Source organism: Ictidomys tridecemlineatus, unplaced genomic scaffold (assembly GCF_052094955.1).
Source record: "Ictidomys tridecemlineatus isolate mIctTri1 unplaced genomic scaffold, mIctTri1.hap1 Scaffold_102, whole genome shotgun sequence".
NCBI lineage: Eukaryota > Metazoa > Chordata > Mammalia > Rodentia > Sciuridae > Ictidomys > Ictidomys tridecemlineatus.
The window spans coordinates 589333-597347 of record NW_027520983.1 but is presented as its reverse complement, the minus strand read 5'-3'; positions in this window follow the sequence as shown (position 1 = coordinate 597347).

Sequence of the window (8015 nt, the reverse complement as noted above, 5' to 3'; positions counted from 1 at the left end):
CTTACAAAGTGGAATATAGGACCAAGATCACATGGTATGACAGAAGTGAACATTTACTGAGCTCTTTAAACCTAGAGCTGGATGGGACCTGGAAAGCAGTTGGCCTGAGAATGGTCTCTGTACCTCCAGTATTGTTATTTTTCTTTATAATCAGTTCCCTTGGCTCTTTTTAGGTAAGTTCTTATTTTTTGATGCCTCAACAATTAAGAAAGTTTTAAAACCTGTCAAAGGCCACACAGTGCTATTTGGGGACTATTTATTCATCAGGCATTCCAGGTAATCAGCTCAAGGCCACCCAGGGCTACATCCTGTAGACAGAATACTAACAGAAAATTCCCCATAAGTTACACAGGATGTGAGCACAGCCCACACACTTTTCCAGCCCAGGTTGAGTGCCTCCAAAGGTGGCTGCCTGTTTCAAGGAAAACTTTATTTTTGTCAATTTATAGGAACAAGTTCTGTTCATTGGCATGGCAGCCAGGATAAGGGGGAAATTAGTCATTCCAGAGTTCAGAGCTAATATTGTTCAGTGCTTGTGGCTACCTCTGCCTCATGGGGCAGCACAAACGGAAGTGACCTCTGCTGGGTGACACTGAAATATGACTCTGGGGGGACAGTGTGGTAGATGGATTTGGGTTGTAAAGACTATACCTCAGGTTATCAGGATAATAGTGTGCACATTATAAATCAGAAAGCTAATTGCATTTGGCAAAACAGTCAAATTCCTCCCCAAAGTAGAAGTTCATCTCTATGGACTACTGTAGATAATGATAAGGAAAGGTGCTGGCTGGAGTTTTAAAGATACACTATAACAGGGCTCAGCTAAATTGCCTGACAGTGCCCATTTGTCAAGGCAGGGGGGCCCAGAGTAACAGGTGGGACAGGAGAGGTCCCTCTGATGGAAGAGGACTTGCCCCTTTACCTCCATCTCCCAGAAGGATCCAATAGCTGATGTCCTAGCTATCGCCTCATAGATCAGGGTGCATCTAATTGATGGACTTTTCAGTTCACCTTAAATGGAACAGTTTCACGGGGCCCTTCCAGCTCAGTATTCTGTAAGGATATTCCCTCCCTGCCTTCCCTCCCCACCCTGCTTTCTCTCTTTCTTGCAGTTTCCTTATAAGTGGAAACACCCACTTATAACAAAGGTAACTTCTGTCTTTTGTCCTCCGTCCTTGAATAGTTGTGTTAGTTAGCTTTGGTTTTCTATGACCAATGTACTTGATGACAGTAATTGGAGGAAGAAAAGTTCATTTGGCCTCATGAATTCAGAGGTTCAGTTCGTGGTTGGCTGTTTCCATTGCTCTGGGCTTGAATTAGGCAGACCTTCATGGTGGGAGGGCATGGTAGAGGACATCTGCTTAGCTTTCGGCAGCCAGGAAGCAGAGAGGTGGGGGGAGAAAGGGTCTGAGGAGAAGATAAACACTTTTAGGGCATGCCCCTAGTGACCTGCTTTCTCTGACTAGGTCTCACGTCCCCATAGTCCATTCAGCCATTAAGAGATGGATGGACAAATCCACTAATGACATCAGAGCCCTCATGATCTAAACGTTTCCCCAAAGCACCACCTCTGGGCACATGAAATTTTGGAGGACATTCCAGATCCAAAACAGAACAGTAGTCATTGGGTAAAATATAAATTACAAAAGAAATGGAGGGTATAATTATTGTTTTAGAAATTTAAACCCTCACTATCAGGATCTGGTGTCTTGTGGGTGTGAGAGCTTCAGGTGGTCAGCCAGATGCATCATGGATGTATGGTGGGAAGAGGAGGAATAGGGGACCAAAGGGATACATTTTAGTAGCTGTAGAGAGATCAAGGGCTCATGAATAAAATCAGGGAATATTTATTTAAAGCATACCACACCAACCCATCTTCAAATCAGAGATCCCTGGAGTCTCAGAACCCCTGAGTTCAGAATCCTTCCTCTTCCTGGATAAAGGAGTGGGGTGCTGCTAACATCATCTGCTGGAGACTTTTTCACTGGCAGAATTCAGAAACAAGAGGTGCTTTCAGCTCTAACAAATTCTGACAGAGTTGGAACATTGACACATGGTCAGTACAAATCCTTTCTTTAAAAAAACACAATTTAGCAAATATAATATTAAACAAAAAGGTAGAAAATGCCCATTTTGAAAATAATTATAAATAAAACTGTAAACACGGATATGGTAGCTGGTGAAATTATGGATATTTTGAAATTTTCTTTGTAGTTTTCCTTTTTTTCTATAATGCCTATTCTTTTTTTAGTCATAAAATTTTAATATTAAAATTTGATGAATTCAGAATACCTAGGCAGCTTTTTTTCCTCCTGAGAATTACTGAAGGATTTATTTGATCTGCTCATTAGGTCTTCATCTTTGACATAGAGAACATACTTGACCCTACTGTTAACCTTTCGTTCATTCAGCATAGAAATATTAAGGACTTACTCTGAGTCTGGTGTTAGAGACCTAGATACAGGCCCAACCTGGCTTCCTTTGTAAGGTCCCTAAATGCTTAGAAAGTCAGATATTTAACAATATCTACTGCTCTGGGGAAAGTTAGGAAGAAGGCCAGTCTTGTCCCAGTGTGGGAGTGAAATCTTTGAACAAAGATTTAAACAAAATACCAAATGTGATTATGGGGCTGCTTACCACTGGTCCAGTGGACCTGATTCAGAATGGAATGGTGACTCCATTCTGGGAGCTCCCAGGACACCAGAACATTAGCACACAGCCAAGTACAAGTCTAAAACTCCCTCTTAAAGGCCACTGAAATGTTAGGCAATTTTAAAATTATCCACATGTAAAAACTAACTTGCACAGATCATGGGCCCATTTTGGCTTCATAGGAAGGATTTCTTGGAGTAAGAATCCAAGGGATATTAGAGAAAAAATATTCAATGATACTTATTGAAACCTGGCGAGGAAGATTACTCAGGACATCAAGGTAAGTGTAGGGACCCCTGCAGTGGGGTCCTGCAATGGGGGAAACTTTAACTCCAAATACCACATGGGAGTTTATAGCCAAGGAGCTGGTGTGTCAGTGGATGGAAAATGACTAGGAGGAAACATCTGGGGTAAGGGGAATTCTGGCTAAACTGACCTAATAGGAGGATTCTTGTAGATGGGCCAGGGTGATCACTTGGGAGATGGTAGAGGACTAAAAACCTGATCAGATAGGGAGGAGGGTGAGATAGTGAGGACTGGCATTTTATTTTATATTTTTGTTTGCTAAAACTGTATTTTATATGAGGACGTGCACAGATGGACCTAGGAGAAGGGTCAGGAGCTTAACCAAAGTTTGGCCAAGCAAAGAACTTTTACCAGGGGAAGCCTTGACAACTATATTCATATATATTACAACAGATCCTCAACAGTAGTGAAGGGTGGCAATCTTTGAACTAGCTTTTTCAAGTTAAAAATGACCTTTGTATCTACAAACTTTTCTGAGAAATGAAGAAAATGTTTTTCATAGATGAGAAGAGACTTGGCCAGAATCCATGGCGTGACAGACTAGAACTGGGGCCTCAACACATAACTCTCTTACCAGTGCTCTGTGTCCTCTAGAACTGGGTCAAGGTGAAAAGAATATCTACACACAGGGTCATTTAGATATCCTGGATCTGAATCTCAGCTTCTGATATAGCTCATCCATCTGGAAAACTTGATAATAGACATCTATTTTCTATTACCTCCCACCCTCATGTATCTCTTTCCTTTCAAATATATACATGAAAAGAGAGAGAGAGAGGCGGGGGGCACCTTCTATGCTGATTAAATTTACCATTTAACTCTGTTGTGAAATATCAAGATAGGATCAGGATGGGGAAAAGTAGAAAAGAGAAAGACACAAAGGAAAGAAATTTAAATAGTCTATTTTTAAAAGGAAGAGAGGGGAAACAGTCTGTATCAGTGTCCACCTTCTCAGGGAGTAACAAAAGAAACACAGGGTGTCTCCCAGACCTGCCGCATCAGATCTGAGAACAACAGCCTTACAGAGACAGGTTCAGCCAGCCCCCGCAGTGGCACAGCCACATCCCTGTAACGAATTCCATATTGCACATGCCTCCTAGCACTTCTTCTCTCCTGAAAGCTGGTTTCTGCAACTGGTCTCAAGGCCATAGATGTCCTGTAGAAACCTCCTCCAGTCACTTGTGAATTCCTATGCCCTTTATGCTCAGCCTAGTGGAAAAACACATTTCCTCCAAGTTCCCTAAAATTAATTAATCATCTCACTGTTGCATTCTAATTAAACACCCACAAGTGTATGAGAGGTCCCTCCATATACACTATATAGATGTTGCCTTCCAGAAGAATTTGTGGGGCTCCAATGCAGCATAAATAAGGAGAAACCTTTAGTTAGAAAAAAAAATTGCTCTGTATATTTTAATTGCAAACCTTGTGGCTCACTGTACAGGGCTCATCTATGGTTTCAAACAGTTGCTGTGGCATCTTTGTCAGGCATTGAGTCATCCAGGGTCACATAAATTTCCCAGAGTTCCTTTGCCTGAGTGTTTCCAGTTAGAGTGGGGGAGGGGAGTCATTTTGCTTGAGACCTAAGGGCACAGGTGAAGCCTCAGCCCTGTTATTCTTCACTCTTAAAGGGTTGCAGCAGGTGCTTTTGCAGCTCAGCCCATTGTCGCTAACCTCTTTCCCCTGAAAACTTCTTCAGCCTGTGTGTCCCAGGCCAGGCCTGTGCTTAGTTCTGAGACAGGACACCAGCTCCTCCTGCAGGACAGAGAGAACAGAGCTGGGCTCCATTCTTCCAGAGGGTCCCAAGGGTTCCGCTTGTCCTTGCCTCCTCCCACTTGACATCCATCCTCCCCTCTCTGCTGCCTTCCCAGGAGACCTTGAGCTCTAGCACCAGAGGCCAAGATAGCCTCACAGAGACCATTCGACCAGCCCCCACGATGGCAGAGTCAAGTCTCTGAAACTAATTCCGCACTTCCCACTGGTTCTGCTTCTCTGATTGAACCCTGCTGATACAATGTCCTTGTGGCACATCCCAGTGCCACAAACTCCCCCAAAATCTCTGGAGAAAAAAAGGAAGAGAAGTTGTTTTGTAAGGAGAGATTAGAATGTGTAGGGGATCAGGGCTTTCCATTTTCTTCCTATCCCTTCCTACCTCCACCCTATAAAGCTGTAGGAAGACAGAAGAGCTGGAGATTAGGCAACTATGCTTCATTTTGTTTGGAATCTAAGTGGGGAGAGAATTTAGGGAAGGCTAGGGAGGTAACAAATCTTTGTAGCTGAGGGACTGAATATACAAATCAATAATAGCCAGATCATGAGTGAAAATACAACTCTGGCCCACAATTGGCAGCAACCCATCCAGAAAACAAACCCATTATCTATAGGAGCCATCCCAGGAAATCAGCCTGCTATCTGCAGTCTCGCAGGAGATCAGACTACTATTTCTAGCAATTGGGACCAGAAACAAAAATAATAACTCCTCTAAGATAGCCAACTTTCTGTTACTATAACAAAATACCTGAGATAATTGTCCTATAGAGAAAGGATTATTTTGGCTTTCAGGTTTGGAGGTCCCAGTTCATGATCTATCTATTGACCCCATTAGTTTTGGGCCTATGATGAGGTAGCAGGTAGCACATGGCAGAAAATAACTGCTTATTTCATGTTCAGGAAGCAAAGGAGAGTGCTGGGGGACCAGAGTCTCACCATCCTCTTCAAGGACACATCCTCAATAACCTAAAGACCTCCCATTAGGTCCCACCTCGTAAAGCTTCCACTACTTTCTAAAAAGCACCTTCTCGGGGACTAAGCCTTTAATATATGGGGCCTTTGGGTTATATTGAAGATCCAAACTACAGTATCATGTAACAACTGACCTCAAGTGGCCAGGACTTAATTATTAATTGACCTCTTTCCTAATTTTTGTCTCTGCTTCTATTTTTGGACCAACCAAATGAGTCAAATATGAACCCTTCACGGATGGCATAGGATGCCTACTTCTAGTTACACCACCTACAGCTTCCCATGCGAATAGCCTCCCAGGGTACACCTGCAGTCTTCCTTTTTTTTCCAATAAGGCTTTTCCCACTCTTGTTTCTGCTTTTGAGTTTCTGCAAAAACACAAATGACACTGACTGGCTCCCTTGCTTTGGTGAGCTCTAAATACGCAGCCTTTCCTGTTCCCATGTGGCTGGTCTCCACTGAGGTCTATATAAGGGAGGCCTCTGGCACCATGTAGCAGCCTTAAGATTAGGTGTTGGGAGGGTGTGCCTACGCTGAGGAGTGCTGGAAATAGTTCCCTGGTGTCCCATGGCTTTGTCATAGTTCCAGGAGGTGGAGATGCAAGATGACAATGCAGGATGACTCTTTTGTTTGAATTTGAGGTAAACAATGAATAATTTCAAGCATGAACATGTCACAGGCAGTATTTGGGACATACTAATGCCAAAAAAAGTACTTATTATTTCTGTGGAATTGGATTGTAGCTAAGCCTCTTTATTTTTATTGGTAAAGGCTGGTCATCCTACAAAGAGGGCAATTAAAAGTTCTCGTGTCCCATTCCCATACTGGAAACAAATAGTGAAGAGGGGGAGAAGGAATGTAGGGGGACTACCAGGGGATTCAGAGAGAGGAAGGGACACCATATCAGAGGTGACATGGATAGCCCTCCCAGGGATTGGTTGAGGACATAGATGTATCAACAGATTGCCAGGGTAGAAGGAACCTGTCAAAGAACCACTGGAGAAATGACGATCTCTTTAGACAGCAGTCTAAGGCCCAAGCTTATGTGGGTCTACATGCCTGTTCCTCATGAATGCTACATCTACCTTAGCATTAGCACCGTTTGCCACCCTGTTCAAGATTGGCATCAACTTCAGAAGGAAGGAAAGCGAATGGGAGAAATGTACTGAAAACCACTGAGCAGTCAACCTGTAATGAAATTTTAAAACTTCTAGGGGGATCATGTCAACACTGCTGAATTTGACTAGTTTTACCTACCAATGACTGGGTTCATTTTCTGCCTCTGTAAATGAACACTCAATATTTAAATATATATAATGATCAGAAATTAATATTTTTACATATAAATTTATTGAGGATTTCAATTTGGAAAGCAGTATGGAGATTCCTTGGAAAACTTGGAATGAAACCACCATTTCACCCAACTATCTCATTCCTCAGTTTATACCCAAAGGACTTAAAAACAGCATACTACAGTAACACAGCCACATCAATTTTTATAGCAGCACAATTCACAATAGCTAAATTGAGGAGCCAACCTAGATGTCCTTCAACAGATGAATAGATAAAGAAACTGGTATATATACACAATAGAATATTACTCAGCATTAAAAGAGAATAAAATTATTGCATTTTCAGGTATATTATGCTAATATTATGCTAAGTGAATATTATGCTAAGTGAAGCAAGCCAATCCCCAGAAACCAAAGGCTGAATGTTTTCTCTGATGCATAATGCTGATCCATGATGGGGGGTGGGGTGCGGAGCATGGGAGGAATGGAGGAACTTTGGATTGGGCAAAAGGGAGGGAGTGGAAGGGAAGGGAAGGAGGGGGTACAGGGGTAGGAAAGATGGTGGAGTGAGATGGACATCATTACCTTAAGTACATGTATGGCTGTGACTCTCATTAGTGTACAACCAGAGATGTGAAAAATTGTCCTCTATATGTGTAATATGAACTTAAATGCATTCTTCTGTCATGTATAACAAATTAGAATGAATGAATGAATGAATAAATAAATAAATAAATAAAACTGATCCTATTCATTTTTTTTCATGTATTCTACATTGAATCAGAAAATGTCCCTCTTTAATCCATTAAATACTTTGGCCTTAAAAAATTTATTGAGATTTAAAACAAAATCATAGCCACCATATGCCTTAGTTTTTGATCTTTTTAAGTGCCTGCTTCAGAGAGATATGACACCTTTTGAAAATTAAACTCTTCCCAGCCCGTCCCCTCACCTTGACTTTCCTATCTGGCAATTTTCCAAGGAGTCATTTTCTGCAGAGAGATAAGTTGAACATCACTTTAT